Below are 20,715 nucleotides of genomic sequence, written 5' to 3' on the forward strand. Positions count from 1 at the left end.
TTTTGCTCTTGGCCATTCTTACAGGTGTAAGATGGAATCTCAGAGTTGTTTTGATTTGCATTTCTCTGCTGGCTAAGGATGTTGAACATTTCCTTAAGTGTCTTTCAGCCATTTTAGATTCCCCTGTTGAGAGTTTTGGAATAGGTACTATTTCAGGTGAGAAAACTCAGGCAAATGGAGGAAAGCAGCACTCCTAGGCCACACAACTAAAATGTGGCTAACACTGAACCCAGCGTTAACCTAACAAAGTGGGTTTAACTGTTCTGCTATGCATCCTCTCAATCAAGTAGACATGACGCTCTGGACAGAGGGGCTCTGGGAAGAAGACGGCTTTGGATAGTTTCCACTCAACAGTTGGTAGATCATTGCAACCACACTGCATGTTCCGACCTGACATACAATCTGTTCTTGAGAATACATTGAGACACAGTCTTCATCTATCTCTCCTTCTCAGTCATTGCCATGGGCGTCTGATTAATGGAAATAAAAAGCTCTGGCCCAGTTATGTTTGAAGGATTTACTTTTTTACACAAAACATCATCCAAGTCAACAAAATATTCCAAGGCCTTTTTTTTCCAAACCTGGAAGTATCCCAGAAATAGCAAATTGCATAAGTATCTCTCTGACAGGTCCAACATCAGAACCAAACTCCAACTTTTTCCTGTGGGTAAAATAGCTAGAACACTTCTCCCCCACATTTCCCCCAAAAGGTTTAGGCAAGACTTGCATATGAAGCCCAGAATTTGATGAAGCTTTCTGGATGATCTGTCAAAAACTGCCATCCTGTTTTAATTTCCTTCTGTCTGCAAGGACAATGGACCTTGCAGCTCGTTGCCAGTCACTCAGGGATAGGCGTGCCCTGCATATCTGACCTTCCCTGGCAGAAGCCTTCTCCAGCTAGCTGTGGGACCGTGGGGGTGGTGGCTCTCGGTAATCCTCCATTTTTATCCCTTGACACTTTAATTAAGGTAATTTAACAGTCTGTTAAACACAATATGAAGAATTTCCTGGGAAGAGCCAATGAGGGCAGAGTTTGGGGGTACAGGAGGATATCTGTGGAGGGAAACCCAGGCAGTCTAGAGTTGAGAAGAGGCCTGGCTATTATTTAGCCCAGTGGTTGTGACTTTCCCAAGGTCACACTGTTAATTAGCACCTCCCTCGGTCTCTTACTAGACCACAAGCTGGGATGTTAAGTGGGGTTATCTGGGCATCATAGACTATAAGCTCAGCAATGTGTAGCCACATCAGGAGCTTTCATAGGGTCTAGGGCGATGATCTGAATGGCTCATGTTCCTGCTGGTCAGAGCAGAGGCTGCTATCACGTGGTCAGAGCAGAGGCTGCTATCACGTGGTCAGAGCAGCAGCTGGCTTCCGGTGTGAGTGGGATCTTGGTGATGCAGTGGGCTTCCTCTGCCTTCTGGTGGATCTAATACAATCAGAAATAGCACCGAAGCCATTGGTTATTTTATTTGAGGGGCAATGGGCCTTGGCATTCAAATGTGCTATTCTTTTGCAAGACTTTTTTTTCCTAATACCCAAAAGAATTTTAATTCCACGTTTTGAAAAACAGGCATTTTCAGTTTGATAGGTAAAATGCATTTTATCCTAAATATGAACCATATTTACCTTTTTCTCCAGATGTTAGGCCCATGAGTATTTTTCCATGCATAGCAAGTACCATTGGGGTTTATTCTGATTATTTCCAGCTTGGTTGGCTAGGTGCATACATGCAAAAATAATGCAGCGGGTTAGATTTCAAGTCTATTTATAATAGTCTGTGAATTGGAACTTCATATTGCAAACTCTCAGATCCTGGGTGCCACCAACCTCTTCTCTCTTGTTGAGAGTCACAAGAAAGGACAGGAACAGGAAGCTAAGTCAGAAGGCCAGAGGTCACGTGAAGGGGAAGATGACTGGAGGAGGCTACACTGAGGACGTGACGGGGTCATGATTCCCACTCAGAAGGAAAAGAAAAAAAACGCCCTGTTGGTACTAACACTGAGAAACTGAACAAAATAAAGGAAGAAAGATGGGTGCGCAAAAGCAGAAAGCAGCAGAGGAGTGTGGTTTACTGAAGAGCTCAGCTGAATGAGGTTGATGCTGGGGCGATGGGCAGGGAAATCAGGATGTGTGATTGGTTGGGGGTGGGGGGTGTGTGTAAATCGGCATTTGATGGGAAGGAGCCACTGCTCCCTGAAGCTCCCCGACCACAAGAGCAGCCCCAGCTTCTCCCGATGGAATCTCAGAGCCACTGATGCTCAGCCTCACGTGACGATCCCATACCATTGTAGGACTGTACTTTTTGTCAGGGGTTCCTACATCTCTGCGGTCTGACTTTTTCTGTGTGTAATCACCTACTGCAGGGGAAGGCTTTCCTTAGGCATTGGCAACTGTGGAGAAACGCAAACACACATCATGCCTTGATTAATAAGGGTAATAGTTGCTAAGAGATTCTGGTTGCCAAGAGTTTCCTGTTTTATTTTGTTCTCAAGAGCAATCTTGGAACACACGTCTCATTTTCATTTTATGAATGGACAAATTAAGGCAGGAAATCCATCTAAGATCAAAGTAGAATGGCCAGGATGTGATGTTTCTCCGAGTTTGTTTTCAGGGCGCAGTTGCTCACCTGCCTAGCCAGCAGGATCTTGAGGAGCCTTGTGTTTTAACTTTCTTTTTATTTATTCTTTGTGTCTTTCACATCATGCATCTCCATCCCAATCATTCTTTGTGTCTGCCCTCCGATCTTGAAACTCTCCCCCACCTTTTTAGGAGAAAAAAGAAAATAAGAAATAGGAAAGATCTCATCATGGAAGCTGCAGTGTGACACAATGAGTCACACAGTGAAACCCCTTTGTCCATTTATCTTTACTCACAAGTGTTCATTGCGAAGAGTCAGCGGTCTGGTTCGAGGCATCTGGTTTCTGCTACACCATCGATGCTGGGCCCTCACTGGGACTCCTCTGAGATATTCTGTTGCTGCCCTGTATTGTGGAGCTCCTGCAGCTTTGGGTCTCCAGGACTAGACCCTTCACGTGCTCCTGCAGATCATGGATGGGGTGGGTGTGGGAGTGGGCCAACTTGTAACCTTGGTTCTTTCTGGGCGTGGGTAGTTGCAGGGTTGGTTAACCTGCCAGCTCTCCCTAGTCCTCACCACCAGGGTGAGCTCTCCAGCATTGCTCTGGCTAGTTCACCACAAGCAGCCATGGGTGAGGCCAGCTCCCCTGCTTTCACACCCTCAGGGGTAGCTCTTCCAAAACTGAACCATCAGGGGCAGCTCTACTGTGTTGCCCAGGCTAGGTGCAGGGAACTCTCATGAATGCTGTAGCTGGTGAGAATCAGGGACAGCTCTCCTGCTCTTATGACCTCAGGGCCAGCTCTCCCACCTGCCACAGGCAGTAAGGGGCAGTGTGTGTGTGTGTGGGGGGGGGGTGGTTAGAGGTGGGGATAGCATCTCTGCAACACCACCATATAGGAGATAAGGGGTGGGGCCAGATGAGGGGTGGGGCCAGATCCCCCACATTCACAGTTCGCAGGCAGGTTTACCCATACCCCTATCCATTGGGTCAGGAGAGGGGCAGGGCTCACTTTCTTGAGTTCTGCTGCTGGTAAGTGGAGAGGGTCAGCTCCCTTACCCATCACAGGTGGTAGGGATAAGAGTTGGGAAGGTCGTCTTTCCTTTGCCCTCTCCACCACATGGCAGATGAGGGGAGGCATGGCCAGATATCCTCCCACTCCTACACCCTCAGGGCCAGCTCACTGGTGCCTCTGCCAACAGGGTCAGCTCTACTGTGCTGCCCAGGAGAGGAGCAGGGCCGCTTTCCTGCCTGCTACAGCTGGTAAAGAGGTGGTCCACTCCCTAGTCTGTCACAGGCCGCAAGGAGTTAGGGGGGACATCTCTCCTCCACCAATGCTGCCACACGACCGACGAGTCATGGGGACAGCTCTCCCATACCTCCACCAGCAGGACCAGTGCTGCTGTGCCGGCCAGAGGAGGTGCAGGGAACTCTCTCCTGAGTCCCCCAGCCAGTGAGGGGCAGGACCAGTTCTCCCTAGTGTTGCAGCCAGCGAGTAATGGGGCCAACTCCATACAGCCCTATCCTCTCTGCCTTTGGTGGTATCAGGAGCCAGGAACATCAACAGAGACCATGGCTGCATCAGAGCCATGAATCCAGATGTGGACCCAGTAGCAACCTATACTCAGACATCACCATGGCCCTGGGTGGCAATCAAGTCACCCACCTCAGCCTGCTCCTCGCCGATTTCGCCTTTTCAGATATGCCTCTGTTCACAGGACAGGAACCATCCTCTCTCTCTCTCTCTCTGTCTCTCTCTCTCTCTCTCTCTCTCTCTCTCTCTCTCCTATACAACACCATACATTTGCTCACCATAGTTGTGCCTGTCTTTCTGATGCTGCAAAGTGTGAGGTGGGTCTGTATTTTCTCCTCGGAGCCCAGGGCAGAACATCCCAGGCCTGCATGTGTGTCTCCTTGCTCTCTTTAGCCCTTCATGGCCCTGGGCAGGACCAGCTTCCTCGTGACAAAAAGTATCTTAATTGTGCCCAAAGGCCCAGCGCCCCAGGCTCCTGGTTGGTGTGGAGGTTGTTACTGAAGTCCTCTTCTGGTCCAGGACTAGAAAGCCCAGAAGAAGCCTTTTTTAACTGATGTATAAGCGGATGTCATACAAGTATTTAAATGTAAATCCTATTAATTGAAATCCTATATGAATTTATGTAGTATTTAATTCTTCAATAATGAAAAGACTTCCTTTGCCAAATCAGCAATGGGCTCCGTATTGGATGAACATAAAGCTCCCAGGCACTGATATTTCTCACAGGGATCTGGGAAGCAGCAACACTGTGCCGTTACTGTCTTAAGTACAGACTCAGTCCAGACCACTAAGTTCTTTCCTCAATTCAACTGAACCTTCTCTGAGGGCTTGATTTGTAATCAAGTCTCGAGTCTCTAGATGATGTGAGATTATTAGATGTCTCAGAAGCATTCTGATCATGAGAAACAAGAAATCACTGCTTCCAAGTTCAAGAGGGAAAGCCCTCAGAATGTTACATTATTGACAGTTGATGACAGAAAAATCATCAACTTCCCAATTCCAAAAACCGCCTGAGTAGGATTCCAGGCTCTGGCCATGACCCCAAACCACAGGAAATTCTGAGAGAAAGACCCAGATAGCATTTGCTTTGCATCTCTAAAATGAGGCCGTGGAATAACTAAGCCATGGCCTACTGCTATTTCCCGGTCAAACACAGGCACTGGGGAATATAAACCCATCATGATTCATCCTTGGCTAGGGATCAAGATGAACATAAAAATGAGGGTGCTGACAGCTCTGGACAAAGCCAGAGTGAAGTAGAAATCAGAACAAAAGTCAAAGGAATGTGAGCAATCTGGTATTCCCACATCTTCAAGCTGCCATGGACCAGAGCCTTCTCCCTGGAGGACAGCCATGCTCCTACCAGCACTTAGCCAGAATGAGGACCTGATCATGTGACACCAACACCACCCCTTCCGCAGCACAGCTGTGCAGGCAGAGTGCCACCTTTCCCAGGATTCTCATGTGGTTTGACTGGTACATATGAAATGCTTCAGGCTTTCAAGGGATGGCCAAGCAAACCTTGAATGGAAGGATCAAACTTCAGTTAACTCTCATGCCCAATGTCCTTGATACGGGCTCACTATTTAGACTGGAAGGGAAGCAGATAAACAAAGCAAACCCTTAATTTTGTATTTATTTAGATTAAATACGTGTTTAATCACCATGAAAACCAACCACTGCCCAGTCACCCATCAACACGGGTTTCTACAGAAGCCTGAGGCAGAAACACCTAAAAAGCAATGAGAGTTTAAAAAACAAAACAGATATACTACAGTTGGATATTTGAATAAACCAAAGGGAATCATATTCTCTTAACTTAAAATTATATACATATGTGATACGTATTATATATGTACATATATACATCTATATGTGAAATTATGAAGTTACTCTGGTTGGGGTGACAATGCTCCTCCCCAAAAGACATAGACTATTTACCAAACCCCCACTTCCAGGCATAGAAAACTTTTCAGTTAGAGGATCCCAGGAGATCCCCAAAATAATATAAGCTATCACCTTTCCCTTTGATTCCTTCCCAGACATTTAAGGTTGCTCCAGACACCATATGATCCAACACAGGACTTGGAGATGAGCTGGAACCAGCCTGGAAGCCTCCTCCCTGAGGACTGGCTCTCATGGATTCCTAAGGAGCTATGGTACATGCCAAGGGAGAAAAGCCACCAATAGTCCTTTTCAGCTAGGACACCTACAAACCACAACACTCACCGCAGCACAATATCCACAGAGATGCCATAGAAGCACCTGGATCCTGGGAACAGCACACAGCTGTCTAATTGGGCGTAAGGTCCTCTCAATAGAAGGGAATTCATGCTTGGTACTGTAAGCTAGCCGACTACCTCTGGCTGGGGAGGCCATAGACCCTAGAGGAAAACTAGGGTCTGCCGCCACGTCCCTAAGCCAGTGTAATCTCTGACTGAGTCCTAAAAACCTGCCCCATACCCACAGGTAAAGTTACAGAAAGCCACAACTGGCTGGAATGCAGAGACCAGCTAACTGTAGGGAGTCCAATCCCAAACAATACATCTGCAACACAACCCCTACACCTAACGCTTAGGGAATATTAAATAATATAAATAGTTAGAAAGAATCATATAGAACTAAGCTCAGACAGAAAATTTTGCTTGTATTTCAGTAAAGTTTATTGTAGAGAACACCAGCAACAAAATAAGAGGGGAATGATGTTCTTCAAGAGCAGCAATGAGCACTTCTAAATAAATTCTTCTAATAGTTCCACCCTGGGCTCTCCCCTGTGAAATGCAAACAAAACTGCATTGCATTAGAATACTGGAATGCTCAAACCCTGCTCATTCAGTAACCAGATGTGTAGCTTTCAAAAGTTTATTTAACCTTAGAGATCTCCCATGTCTTTGTTGGGAAAACATGGATGCTATTTCCTCCAGTGCCTGTGTGAAATAGCTGTGTATGCCAAAAAAGAAATCATTGACATCTAGAAAATACTCAATAAAAGGGGGCTATACTAATGATCATTAATGATGAGAAAAATATATCAAGAATTCTTCACGTAGAAGCTCTATGAGTCTGAGCAAGACTCAAACTCTCTGACTCTCAAATTGTTCACTTAAAAACTAGACACACTATTTCATAGGCTTGTTAACAAGATACATGTGGACATTCCAAAATTATCTAGCATACAAAGTATACACTCAAAGCTCACGACAAATTCTCATTTCTAATAACTATTTATATTGTAATATGAGGTTGTATCCCCTTCAAATGAAAGAAAAGTCAGAATGAACTACTAAATCTCATTTTACCATAAAATATAAATATCTTGCTACTCAAAACTTGATCACAATGTTTTAAAACTTAAACTGAAAGTTAAATCCTAACATAGGTTAAATTTATAATTAGAAACAACAGATAATAAAACATGTTGTGGGCCGGGCGGTGGTGGCGCACGCCTTTAATCCCAGCACTCGGGAGGCAGAGGCAGGCGGATCTCTGTGAGTTCGAGGCCAGCCTGGTCTACAAGAGCTAGTTCCAGGACAGGAACCAAAAGCTACGGAGAAACCCTGTCTCAAAAAATCAAAAAAAAAAAAAACATGTTGTGGGCTGCATTTGCAAAGCAAATTGAATAAATTGTCTGTGGGTAACAAATTATTAGAGCAATATAAGAAGTGCTTAAGTAAAAACTCTAACCATGAATTGAGTGTGGTGGTACAGGCCTTTAATTACAGCATGCAGGAGGCAGAACCAGGCTGATCTCTGACTCTGAGCCCAGCCTGGTCTACAGAGTGAGTTTCAAGACAGTCAGGGGTTCACAGAGAAAGCCTGTCTAGAAAAAAAAAAACAACTATAATCATGAATCTCTGAAACTATACTTTTCATTATTATATAAATTTCTTCCTTATTCTTATGGTGAAGCTATAGAAGACCAAACAAAGTTCAAGCTTTAAGAATAATTCTTCACTAATAAAGTCTAAGTGAAGGACTGGAGAGATGGCTCAGTGGGTAAGAGCACTTGCTCTTTGGGCTGTGGACCTCGGTTTGGTTCCCAGCACCCATGTCAGGTGGATCACAACTGCCTGGAACTCTAGCTCCATGTTATCTGGCCTCCATGGACACTACACACGTGTGGTACATACGTGTGATACAGACACTGACAAGCTGAAAACCAGACATAAATAAAAGTGTTCTACAAAGAGAAAGGAGTCTAAGTAAAATAAAATCCATCTGTGGCTATCACAAAACTCAAAAGGGATTTGGGGATCATCTTCAAAAGCTTTTGACACCAAGCGGGTGTGAAGTTCTGAAGATTTAGCATTCTCTGAACTCTAGAGTGGCGCACTTCATAGCAGACAAAAGCAGCTCCAGCAGTTAGGAAAGCAAACTGCTGCGAAAATAGCCAGCTGGATCCGTTAATCGGTGCAAAGCAAAATGACATTTCTTGAAAGTTCTTCTGTTTCGTGTACCTAGGTGCACATAAATACCGTACAATTTTACTATCCCATGACCTTTATTTTAGGGTATTTCTGAAACAGTAGTTTCTCCGCTAACTAAGGTAACTTTTCATTACAATTTGTTTGTATCATTTGGGTGCTAATTCACATTAGAGAGAACAGGGAAAGGAAATAATTTTTCGATAATTAAATTTTTGATAATTGTAGTTGCAAACGCCAGGCTCTGTAGTCATCATGAGAGAGTGACAATCACTAGTGTGTGTAGGTAAGACTTCCACACATCTCTCCTGAGCCACCCCTCCCTACCCTCCCTCAGGCTTTCTGGGCCCCTGGCAGGTGTTGTGTGGTTTTCTCTGGAAAGAGGGGCCTATAGGTAGGGAACTGAGAGGTCACGGGTGTAGTTCTACTCCGGCCCTCTTCCCAGGAGAGATCCGCTGCTCGGACTTGATGGCTTGTGTCCCGATTATGTTTCAGACACTTCCGAAGAATCAGTGTATCTGCTATCGGAACAGACTCTTCTCCAGGCTGGTCTATGCAGACGTGCATGAAATGAGCTGACTTATTCAACTGAGCATTTTGTTATTCTCATACAGGACAATAACTAAACAAACAGCTGACGTTTTTAAGCGTATACATATGTTATGCACGTGTTTGGCCAAAAGCTGGTCATCTGAATAATTACATAAGCAAGTTAAAAGTATAATTTGCACTGGACTTCTCAGTACCCATACAGCTATTCTGTTTATAGTTCTTAGGATACCCTTAGGATACCAAGAGATGGTTTTAAAAGGATACTGCATTGCCAAGAAAAAAAAAAAAGAGGAAAAAATTTTTTGGATTGCTAATATGTCAACTATTTCAATATACTTTTTGAAGGCTGAGGGTTTCCTAGGAATGTTTTATATGAAGCATTTCCTTTGGTCTTGGTGCACAGACTGTCAACAAACTCTTGGAATTGCTTTATGATGCTGCCCGTTGCCATCCCCTCATTGTCTCCCAGCTGTCTGCTTGTTCCTGCGCTGATTAATTCCTTCTAGGGAGCCCGGGTGCCTGGTTTGGGAAATGATGCTCACTTTGAGCCATTCATTCTTGTAAAAATGCATAGATATGAATAAATTTAAATAGCTCAGAACTAGAAAAGTGGTAGAAAGATGGTGAGTAGAGACCAACTTTATTTCTATAGCAAACATTCATTTGCCTGAGAACAGCCCGGGCCCTGCTGAGGCTGGGACAAAGTGCCAGGGTCTTCCCTCTGAGATCCATTCTGCAACCTCCTTGGAGCCAACGCTTGCTCTTTAGTTTACTAAAAGGAGTAAAGACTTCCCAAAGAAAGAAGAATAGACCTACTTCAGAAGGCTGCTTTGCTCTGTTTTATTAACCTGGTGTCCTAAGGAGAAGCTGTTGCTTTGACCACAAGTTTCCGAGGCTTCAGCTGGAAGAATAGATAGAATACTGTCACTATCAAAACAAGGGGCTCGAGAGGTACATTCCTGGCCATGGCTAGCTCCTAGCCAGCCACTCATGAAGCTCTGACTTCACGTGGTTTTCAGTATTTGGTTTTAATTATTGTTAGAGAAATATTTTGACATGATTTATAGAAAATAAACTTCAGGTATTAGGAAATCCCAATTCCACAATGGCCCAAACACTATCAACCACATTCTTTTCAGAAAGCCAAGTCTGGGATTTGATATTCTGGAGGCGACAGCCAGATAGGTAAGAAAGACGTTGAGCACAAAAAAATCACACTTCAAAGACATTTCAGCACCCACAACTCCTTCACGCACATGAATATTTAAAATTTTAAGAGTCCCTCAAAAATTCAACAGCAGTTTGAAGAATAAAATGTGCTACACACATGTACTTTGAATTTTTAATGAACCATTTTCTGTTTGTAGCAAAAGTGCGAAAATTCTTCCTAGAACATAAGACAGGAAAAACTGTCAAGGCCACGGTGACAACACAAAGATCCCAAGAGCTTAGAAGTCCCCACCCCTCAGGAGGTCTCCGCTAGAAGAGGAACGCTGACCGTCTGGGAAACAATAATGAACTGACTTTTAAATTTCTTTTCTTCTACAAGTGATTTACATTTATAAAGCTCATTGCAAAAATTTCACATTTATAACAATAACACATGTAGCCTGCATAATAAACCTTTCAGCGCAGGCAGATGTTCGCAGCCATGATAAAAGTCCAAAGCACTAGACATGGATGGCTGTGTGCCTCAAATGAGCAGCCCGACGGTACACCCTTGACAATCCTAGATGGCTCAAAGTGACCCCATCAACTCCCCTCTGGTTCTCCAGTGTGGCTATGCCTGCAATGGCAGTCTGCCCTGGGGGTATGACGTGGAAACCAGCCAAAGCTTTAGGATAGGTAACATGCTGTGAAGGGTGTGTTTGATGTTTAACATCATTAATTGTGTTTATTGGAGTCTTTTCTGATCATAAAATCACCATAGGCTCCTTGTGGAAAATATAAAGCAAATTTTTTTTTTCCTTAACCCCCACGAGTTTAAAACCTGGTGGGAAAAAAACAAAAGTATCTCTAGGTACATGTTTACCCAACTCAGCAGTTCAAGAACTGTCAGTCAAAAGTGAAATATTCCAGTGTGAATGTCTAAGTCATGCCAGGGCATTCTTATATGAAACGTGATTGATGTAAATCAGAGCTTTCTCCTCACCTTTGTAATGCCCTGAACCAAGAACACTAATAGACGTAAGTACCTAAATCCCTAAGTGGGCTTTCCAATCCATGCCGAAGAAAGACAGCAGAAGCGAAGAAAAGCAAGAGAAGGAGCATCAAGCGCTTCAGCGGTAGCCTCCGTGCCCACGACGCAAAGCAAGATCAGACAGACAGTGTCATGGAGAATCAGGCTGGTGCAGGGGACCAGTTTGGCAGGTCCCTTTGCTCAGCCGTAGTTTTAGCAAATGCTGCCATGAGGGGAACTGGGAGTGAGGCAGGAATGGGGATGAACAGTAATGTGGCGCCTTTATATCAAAAGATAGATCATTTTCATCTGAAATCCTAAAAGTCTTTGTGACAATTGAAGCCTAAAATAAGGACTCCCCTCATAAACCAAGCTTCCAGCCTTCGACATTCCTATTATCACTAATTTTCAATAAAGCACAATGGGTCTTGCTAAGCAATATTAAAACCACCCATGTTACAAGCTTAGTTTTATGCAACACTCCATATGGTGGATTCATAATAAATTTCTGCTGGGAATACAATCATAAACTGCTATTTTCTGCTATAAAAAACCATTAAAGTACAGACATGCACAAACAAGGTAATCTGCAATAAATTTGAAAATGTTAAGATACTACAAATGTAAATTATTCAGCCCCATTGCGCTGCATGTAATTTCCATAGCTTTATTAGAAATCTTGCCTTAGCAGAGGCTTGGTGATAGGTTATAAATATAGTAGGAATGAGTCAGCATGCAAATCCCTTCTGTAGAAAAAAAAAAGATTTGAAAAGGTTTTATAGCCCAAAGCTGCTTGTTCTTTGTAAGAACAGTAATAGAAGTTTCTGTTTGGAACTTCTGACACGAGAATTCTCAAAACATCGTGCAACAGTAAAAACTCTTTGCAAAAATATTATATGTGTATATACATGTAAGCACACACGTGCACGCATGAATATGTGTCTGTGTGTGTGTATGCCGTGAGTGTGTGTGCGCACATGCGTGTGTGATATTTACCTAATGTCGCAGAGACGGCATTTCCCAAAGAAGCACTGAACTGGTGGACTTTCTTCTGCACACACGGAGTTCACTAGAGATAAGCAGTGCATCCTGGGAAAAGGAACAACACTAACCCCATAAGCTTCAGCGCTGGAGGCAGAAATAATAGTTACAGTGTTGCAGGATGAGCGACTAAAGACAAAACTGCAGGAACAAACACAGGTTTGGTGGTCATCAGAAAGGTGCCACAAAGCAAGAGGCTGCTTAGGTGTGAAAAGCCTCGGCCAGCACAGGGGCTCCAAAGAAGAGAAGCTTCCAGAAAGAGGTCTCATATTTGGAAGAAAACTCAGGAAGGACAGAAGGACCAAGGACAAACCGCCAGTAATGTGAGTCAAAAGCCCACTCCACCCTTGGAAAATCTAACTCTGAACTTGATGAAAATCCAGAGTCCGTCTATAAGGAACCAGGGAGTGGGTGGACAGGAGTAGTGTCAAACTAGACAGAGACAACTTGCAATTTTCAAAAAAGCATGAGTGGCAGGTGTTGTGGCCACTTCTGGAACCCCAACACCAAGGAGGCGGAGACAGGAGGATGTCTAGTTCCAGGTCAGCAGAAGCTACATAGGGAAATGCTGTCACACACACACACACACACACACACACACACACACACACACACACACGGAGAGAGGAGGGCTTGGGGGAAGCCTGGTATAGGTGGATCAAGGAGGAGGAGTCTCCTGAGGTAGGAGAGGATAGTGAAACTTTTAGCTAGCAGCGCTATTAGACCAACAAAACCAAAACACAGAACTGGAGTTTTCACTGATGAGATGAAGCTGGGAGCCATGTGGAGGGTGTGGTCTCAAAACCGCAGGCAGAGATTAGCCTCTGCATTTGCTCAAGCAGAAAGGAAGGGCAGGGCTAGTGAAGAGGAAAAGAACCAGCAGAGAGTGGGAGGAGATATGGGTGGGCCGAAGACCTGAAGATCTTCCATGGTTTCAGAGCACACAGAGACAAAGTCAGCAGATGGCTTTGCTCATTTTCTCTGTGCATTTTCATTGGCCCGAGCGCACAGGGGATCTGCATGTATATTGCAAAGAAGCCACAGAATACCCAAATCCATCTAAATGCACATGTATGCATGAGATACACACATGAACACAACATTTACTTACACAGAGATGCACACACACACACACACACACACACACTGGTCTATATGAAGAAGTCATTTCCCTTTCATACTAAGGAAATTGTAAGAAATATGTGAGAACAGCAAAAGTTCTTTTTACAGAAAAAAACGTTAATCAGAAGGAGATAACCTGGCGGCATAGGTGGGAGGAGAAACTACTTCGGGAGGGACCCAGGGTGTGAGCAACGCTCTAACTCGAACTCACGGAGCTATTTTGAGAGTGAAAACCAAGTGGAAAATGTCAAGTATAAGATTATTCTTATCTGACGTTTTTATACAGCAGCAACTTATAAAAACATCAAACCCTGACAAAACCCTTCCTCTAGCATTTTAACACATCATTATACTGTTAACAGTGTCAAACGGCTATAACCGTTCTATGACTTCTTAATAGATTACTTTTATCATAAAAATGTCATTTTAAGGATAATCTGCGTTCTCACATTTTTATGTTCAGCTATGGTCTTAAAATCTCAGGAGAGGGAAATCGCCATGTCTCCCACTCTTGGAGTACTACTAGGGATTTTAAGAATGTCAACATAGATTAAGCCTTAATTCAATGTGGCTGCTGACCCTGATGTATTTTCCTACAACTGTTTCACTTTTACAGACAATAATTGCAAAGTACAAAGATTAGGAAGAAATGAGATAGTTGGCTGAAGCCAGAATAGGCTGCAAGTTAAGTCTATTGGCTCCACATGAAAGGCACGCCATGTTTTTTTACCCCGGGGGCTTATAGCCAACAGCTCTGTCAGCAGGATTATACACATGGTGTTTGACCCTCTTGGTTAGTTAGCAACAGTGGTAACATTGCATCAATCCACTACCATGGATTGACATATGCCAAATGTCCAGCCAAGTTTCCTGATTATTATTTTTAATTATGTAACATATACGAATGAATGGGTGGGTATGGGCATACACGGAGACATTGAATTCCCTGGAGCTGGAGTTAAGGTGATTACAAGCTACCAGAAACCAAACTCAGGTCACCCAGAAGAGCAGCGAGTGCTCTTAACCACTGAGTCGTCTCTCCAGGCCATAACCACGTTTCTTTGGCCATGCCTCCTAGACACGAGGAAAACAATGCAACCAAATGATGTTATCTGTGATGAGGCTACCATTGGCCACCAAGAGAAATCAGAATTCAGCTGAATCTATAACTCTCAGGAGGTGTCTTCGGGAAAATGCCAGTCAGTAATTTAGATTCTGAGTATAGACCACTCTCTGCCACAGCCTCGACAAAAGCACAACAGACAGTATAGACACCATATGAACAAATAATCACAGCTGTGTTCTCAAGAAAACCTTCTTTACAAAAGCGAGCAATAAGCCATGTTTGTTCTTGAGTTACAGATTGCTAATCCCTGATCTGGTGCATCCACTCACAGTCTAGTAAGGAGGGCAGATCACACCTAAGCAAACACTAATTTCTTCTAAGTTTCTCAGATACCTAACCTAGATGAGATCTCATCAGCAGCCAAGCACTAGGTGAGCCACTTTACACAAACCTTCTTTTATCACTTTCAACTGCCATCAACCTCTTTTTTGCAGATGAGAAAACTCAAGTTCAGCTAAGTTAACGTGAGCTGCGCAAAGTTACTAAGCTAAAGTTACAGAAGCAAAACTTGAAACAAACAGCCGGAGCAAGGTTGTTCCCTTAACTGCTCCATGCTGGCGGTTCAGACTCATCACTTACAGACGTGAATGAAACACTGAGCTTCAAAAAACAGGTACTCCAAAACAAATAAAGACTGCAGGTTGAGCCTTCTCTTTTTAAAAAATTTATTTATTATGTATACAGTATTCTGTCTGCATGTATGCCTACAGTCCAGAAGAGGGCACCAGATCTCACTACAGATGGTTGTGAGCCACCATATGGTTGCTGGGAATTGAACTCAGGACCTTTGGAAGAGCAGGCAGTGCTCTTAACCATTGAGCCATCTCTCCAGGAGACAAATCCCCAGTGACACACTAGAAAGCATGACTTTCCCCAAATTGGAGTCTCCAGCCAGCAAGGGCTGTAGCCAATAGGTATTCAGCCATCACTGGGGGAAAAAAGCCCTTGAACTGAGCAATTAGAATAGTCACAATAATAATCTTAACTAACAGGCAAAGATTAAAAAAACAGCCTCACCTTGTAAGGCTGTGTAGAACAGGGCATGAGCCCTGGGTTCCTCACTGATCCACACACCCTCTCTCCACACAGATACCTGAGATGATGCTCCCAGCCCCCATGTAAAGGTTGACACAGGATGTTCTCAACCCTGAGCATGCCCTGAGTAGGCAAGAGTCATTTTATACTCATCGTACAGAGGCAGTGAGAGGGGTCATTAAGATCTGGTAAATGCTGACTGCTCTTCGGGCTGACGAGAGAGGGGGAGTTGATTGGGGGAGGGGGAGGAAAATGGGAGGCGGTGGTGGGGAGGAGACAGAAATCTTTAATAAATAAATAAATTTTTTTAAAAAAAGAAAAAAGTAATAAAATGGTAATGCACCTGGAAAAAAAAAGATTTGGTAAATGAACTAAGGTCTCACAATAGGGTGAGACTCAATCCTGAATCACCTAGGGCTCTAGCCTCTCAGCTAGGCTGCTTTCCAAAGTCCCAGATCAGCCCACAAGGCAATAACTTGGAAAAGCAAACCACCAAAAACGGGACAGAATCTTGCTAATCTTAACCGATTCGTCTCATTGTGCTGAACTCCAGGCAGACTGTAGTAACAAAAAAAGAAAGAAAGAAAGAAAGATTGATAGTAAAACTGAGCCCCAGCCACCCAAAATCTAGATGTATGGCTCTCAACCCATTCTCTTCAGAAGTCTCTCCTCAGAGGGCCTTGGCTTCCTGTGCTCACAATCAGGTCTAAGTCAGTGCTGACCGGTGAGCCACAGAGAAGAAGAGGGCATGAAGAAGAATCCATTCTATGTCCACCAACCTACACACTATTCTTACTCTTGGTGTAACTTCCCCAAACTCAGTGTTTGGCAAACCCAAGGCAAAGGGGCAAAACATCAAAATAATACCAAAATTTTTCAATGAAATTCTAGTAATTATATATTATTTATTTCTTGCTTCTGTGTTCTTGCAAATACTGAAGCATTTGTCTTAGCTCTGAGTCTAAACATGGTTGTTGAAACCTGGTCATAAATAACTGGGGAGAGAGCCTGTCCCTGTAAAAAATATAAAACCCCATCACTGCCCCTTAAAGCCGACGTGGGTGTTGCTTATACACACAGTAGGGGTGGGGGAGACCTTCTTTTTCTAGCTTCCTTGTTGAAGAAGAAAATGTCTGATTTACATGGAGAGCATACAAATTATAGCCATGTCAGACAAGGAAGCAGATGAAGGCTGTGATTGATACTCCAAAATTTCCGTCCTGATTTCCCTATGCTCAGAATTAGCCACTCTATAAATCATACCCGCGCGGTAACATCTGATGTCAAAACCAAGAGGTCACATCTGCAGAAAACATCAGAAACAAAGAAACTAGACTCCTCTGTTGGCTCCCAGTCTGAAGATCACCCCTCCCCCAGCCTACTCCCATTTACAGCCCTAACTGAAAATACCCCATCTCTCTGCAGGAAACAGCTTTCCATGTGTGTCTAAGGATAAGCAATGACCATTTTTTTCTTTCATTGGTGTGTATAGAAACCAAGAACTAGCACTATACTCCAGAGAACTAAGAGCTACCACTATGCTCCAGAGACACCCTGAGTAAAGTCTTGGCAGCTTCTGCTAAATATCTACTATTGAAACACATCTGTTGATCAATGCAATGTCCTGACTGAAAAGAAAAATCCTTTCTTTTTAGTTTTCCTTATTTTCGGTAGCAAACGCAACATGGATTCAATCCCTCTGACCTATAAACTTTGACCTCCACCAATCAGAAAAGTCCTGATCTCCAGAGCATCATTTCCTTGCTCTCAGTAGTAAAACCCCTACAAGCTGTGAGCCTGGACTACAGATGTTGAAGCACTACCACAGGAGATCCCCTCAGGATTCTAAGTCCAGGGTCTTCCCTCGCTGGAAAACTCAGCCCCACAAACCACAGCATGCATGCTGGGCTCTTCCCCTGGAGCAGGGATGGGTTCAGAAGCGTGAAGGTTTTAGACTGAAGGAGCATTGGACACGACATCACCTACATGTCTCTCATCCACAAAGAATCATCTGAACGGTGAAGACTGACTTCAAAGTCCTGTGTTCATGGACGATAGAGTCACACAGCTGATCCTGAGGTCACAGCAAATGTGTGACGTTGTAAAAGATTATAGAACTGGGGGAGGGGGTGATGATGATGCTAATAAGACCACTCCCACCTCCACGTTGGTCAGCTGTGGGGCATCACCAGCTTGGAGCCACAGGGTCCGTGTTGTCCACTCTGTCCTCCTATAGCCAGTTTTATCAATTGCAGGAGAATTTAATAAGATGCCCATTGTTAGGGTTTGAATGTACTTAGCCCCATAAGCTCATAGGAAGTGGCACTATTACGAGGTGTGGCTTTGTTGGAGTATGTGTGATCTTTTTGGAGAAAATATATATATATATATATATATATATATATATATATATATATATATATGCCAGCTGCAGGCTAAATGCTTTACATACAATCTTATTGCAAACAAATAGGCCAGAAGAGTGTCTCTCTCAAAGGCTTTGGTTATCGGGTCTATTACACTAAGACAATTCATCACTGAATTGTGGAAATTAAGGAGATAATGGAAACACACAATTATTAAACTCTGAAGTGCTTTCTAAACATTCTTCCATTAGTGAGTGGAATCTATTCCTTCCAAGATTACTCAACAAAATCCCAGAGCCAAGCCTGGATTCTGCCCCAGTGTCAAATGTCCAATGGGCCCTGTCCCCTCAAATACAAGCTCATCTTGGAGAAATCAGCTTTTATGAAACATGACAAACACTTCTAATTAAATCATTATGAAGGTAAGGATAAAGCTAAAATAATCTGCCAGGCTTTGATTTCCATAGATGTTCCTAGAACAGCAGAAGTGGATGCCAGCTTCCCAGTGTTGGAGGTTTGGGGGTGAGTGCACTACAAAGATTCCAAGCAGAGAAGACCATGATGACCTCCTGTCCTTCCTCAGGTCCCTCAGCCAGGAAAGGGCTTTACAATAGGGCTTGGCTTCCAGAACACTTTTCCTAAGAACAAAGGGTTTCGTTTTATATGCTTTAGGCGGTTTGCTTGAGTTTTAAGTAGTGGCCTACCATTTGCTTTTTAAAAACCGATCCTGTCTCTCCAAGAACTGAACACACAGTTTTCATTTTCTTCTTCCACTCCCGACTTCCTGAAGCCCAGACTGAGTGAAGCAGTTCTTCCCATGAGCCTCCTGGAGCTGCACAGCACCCTCAGGACGGCAATACTTCTTGCATGCCTGCCCTGCTCAGACTTGAGACAGCAAACCTTTCCAGACTAGTCATGCAGTCTACTTGGCTGAATTCTCCCCACAGCTGAAGACGGTGGATACCACCAGCTGTGTCCCTATCACAAGTCAGTGGAGACAATGCCACCTAGCCACCCCATCACTTCCTCCCTACTTCTTTGTTTCCTCCTCCCCTCCTCCTCTGTCTACTGCATTAGATCTCACCCCTTTTGTCCAATTCTCTCTCCACCATCATCCTTGTCATCCATCTCTGCAAAGAAAGGCATGAACTTCCTATTCAGGTCCTCGTTGATAAAGACTCCCCTGCCATGTGTTAAATAAATGGGCATGCTTTCATCTTGCTGGTCCCACTTTTCTATGGATGCTAAAACTAAGACTCCAGGGTTCAGAACACTTACTTACACAGGACCTGGGTTCAGTTCCCAGCACCCACATGGCAGCTCAAAACCACCTAGGGGAATCACACCCCTTTCTGACATCGTCTGGCACCAGACACACATGCAGGCAAACCACTCATATATATAAAGATATATAAATATTTCATATTCTTTTGCTATAGATAAGAAAAATAATTATTTTATTCCCTACAACTTTTGGCACCCAGTCAGGAAGAGCTGATATAACACACACACACTGACCCCGAGCCCTGATAAGATTCTAGAACAATGGATGAGATATTGCAAAACTGGGAAATTGTCAACAAGGTACATGTTACTGGGTCACTGTCTACAGTGTCCTGGGGAGACAAAGGCAAACCCTTCATCATGAACCTTTTCAGACTAGGCAGACAAAGCCTCATGTTTGAACTGTGGCCCCATGTAAATGTGGCTCAAAGTATCCACTGCTTCTGATCCTTCCCTCTCAGTGGTGGCTACTGTCCCTGTCCACATAGTTTTTGTCAGAAGAACATGGCCTGGCATAATGCCTGTTAAGGCTGTGCACACTGTGCTTTAGTTCATAAAACTAAACTGTAAATGACCAAATTAGAGCAACCAGGACACTGACCAACTTTCTATTTACTTTTCTATATTTTTAAAAGATTTATTTATTTATTTTGTGTGTGTAAATACTCTATCCACATGTACAACCTTATGCCAGAAGAGGGCATCAGATCCCACTTTTGAAGGTTGTGAACCACCATGTGGTTGCTGGGAATTTAACTCAGGTCCTCTGGAAGAGCAGCCAGTGTTCTTAACCTCTGAGCCATTTCTCCAGTCCTACTTTTCTACATTTTAGGGTTCATAGAGAAAACTTAGAGAGGGCTTCCCTCCTCAGGATGACTATAAATGCCTGGAATTTCACCTAAATCATTGGCCATACAGTTCATCTTACATATTCTGAAGGTTTTCCTCATATACCAAATAATTGCAGCTCAAATACTGTTTACCAGGATCAATATGAATCTTGTTTGTTTGTTTGTTTTTATTTGAAACAAGAGCTTATACAGCCTGAGTTGGCTACAAACTTGCTGCTGAGTCAAGAATGACCTTGAATTCCTGATGCTCCTGCCTCCACCTCCCAAGTGCACAGATGACAGCCACAATCCCACCACTTCTGGCTTACTTTAATGAGCGGGTTTCCAGACTCCAAGGCCTTACAAAAGAGTAAGAAGAAATCAATATCAGTAATAATTAAGCAAAGAAAACTTTAATTGAATTAGAAAGTTAACTCTTGTATTGATTAGGCCAGAGTTTCAGACTAAAGGAAAACGGGCTTAGTTGGAAGAAAAGGAAGTAGAGGAGAGCTTTGCCTGAAGCTCCTGGGAATCTCAGCAGTGAACAAAATTAAATTTAATTCAATTTTGAATGTATTTTTTTCAAATTGAAGATACTTTAGATGTCTTTACATTTTCTAAATTGTTTTAAACACAGTTTCACTTCTGA

This window comes from Microtus oregoni, unplaced genomic scaffold (assembly GCF_018167655.1).
Source record: "Microtus oregoni isolate MIOR12 unplaced genomic scaffold, Mior012 000064F_ref0000363, whole genome shotgun sequence".
Classification (NCBI taxonomy): domain Eukaryota; kingdom Metazoa; phylum Chordata; class Mammalia; order Rodentia; family Cricetidae; genus Microtus; species Microtus oregoni.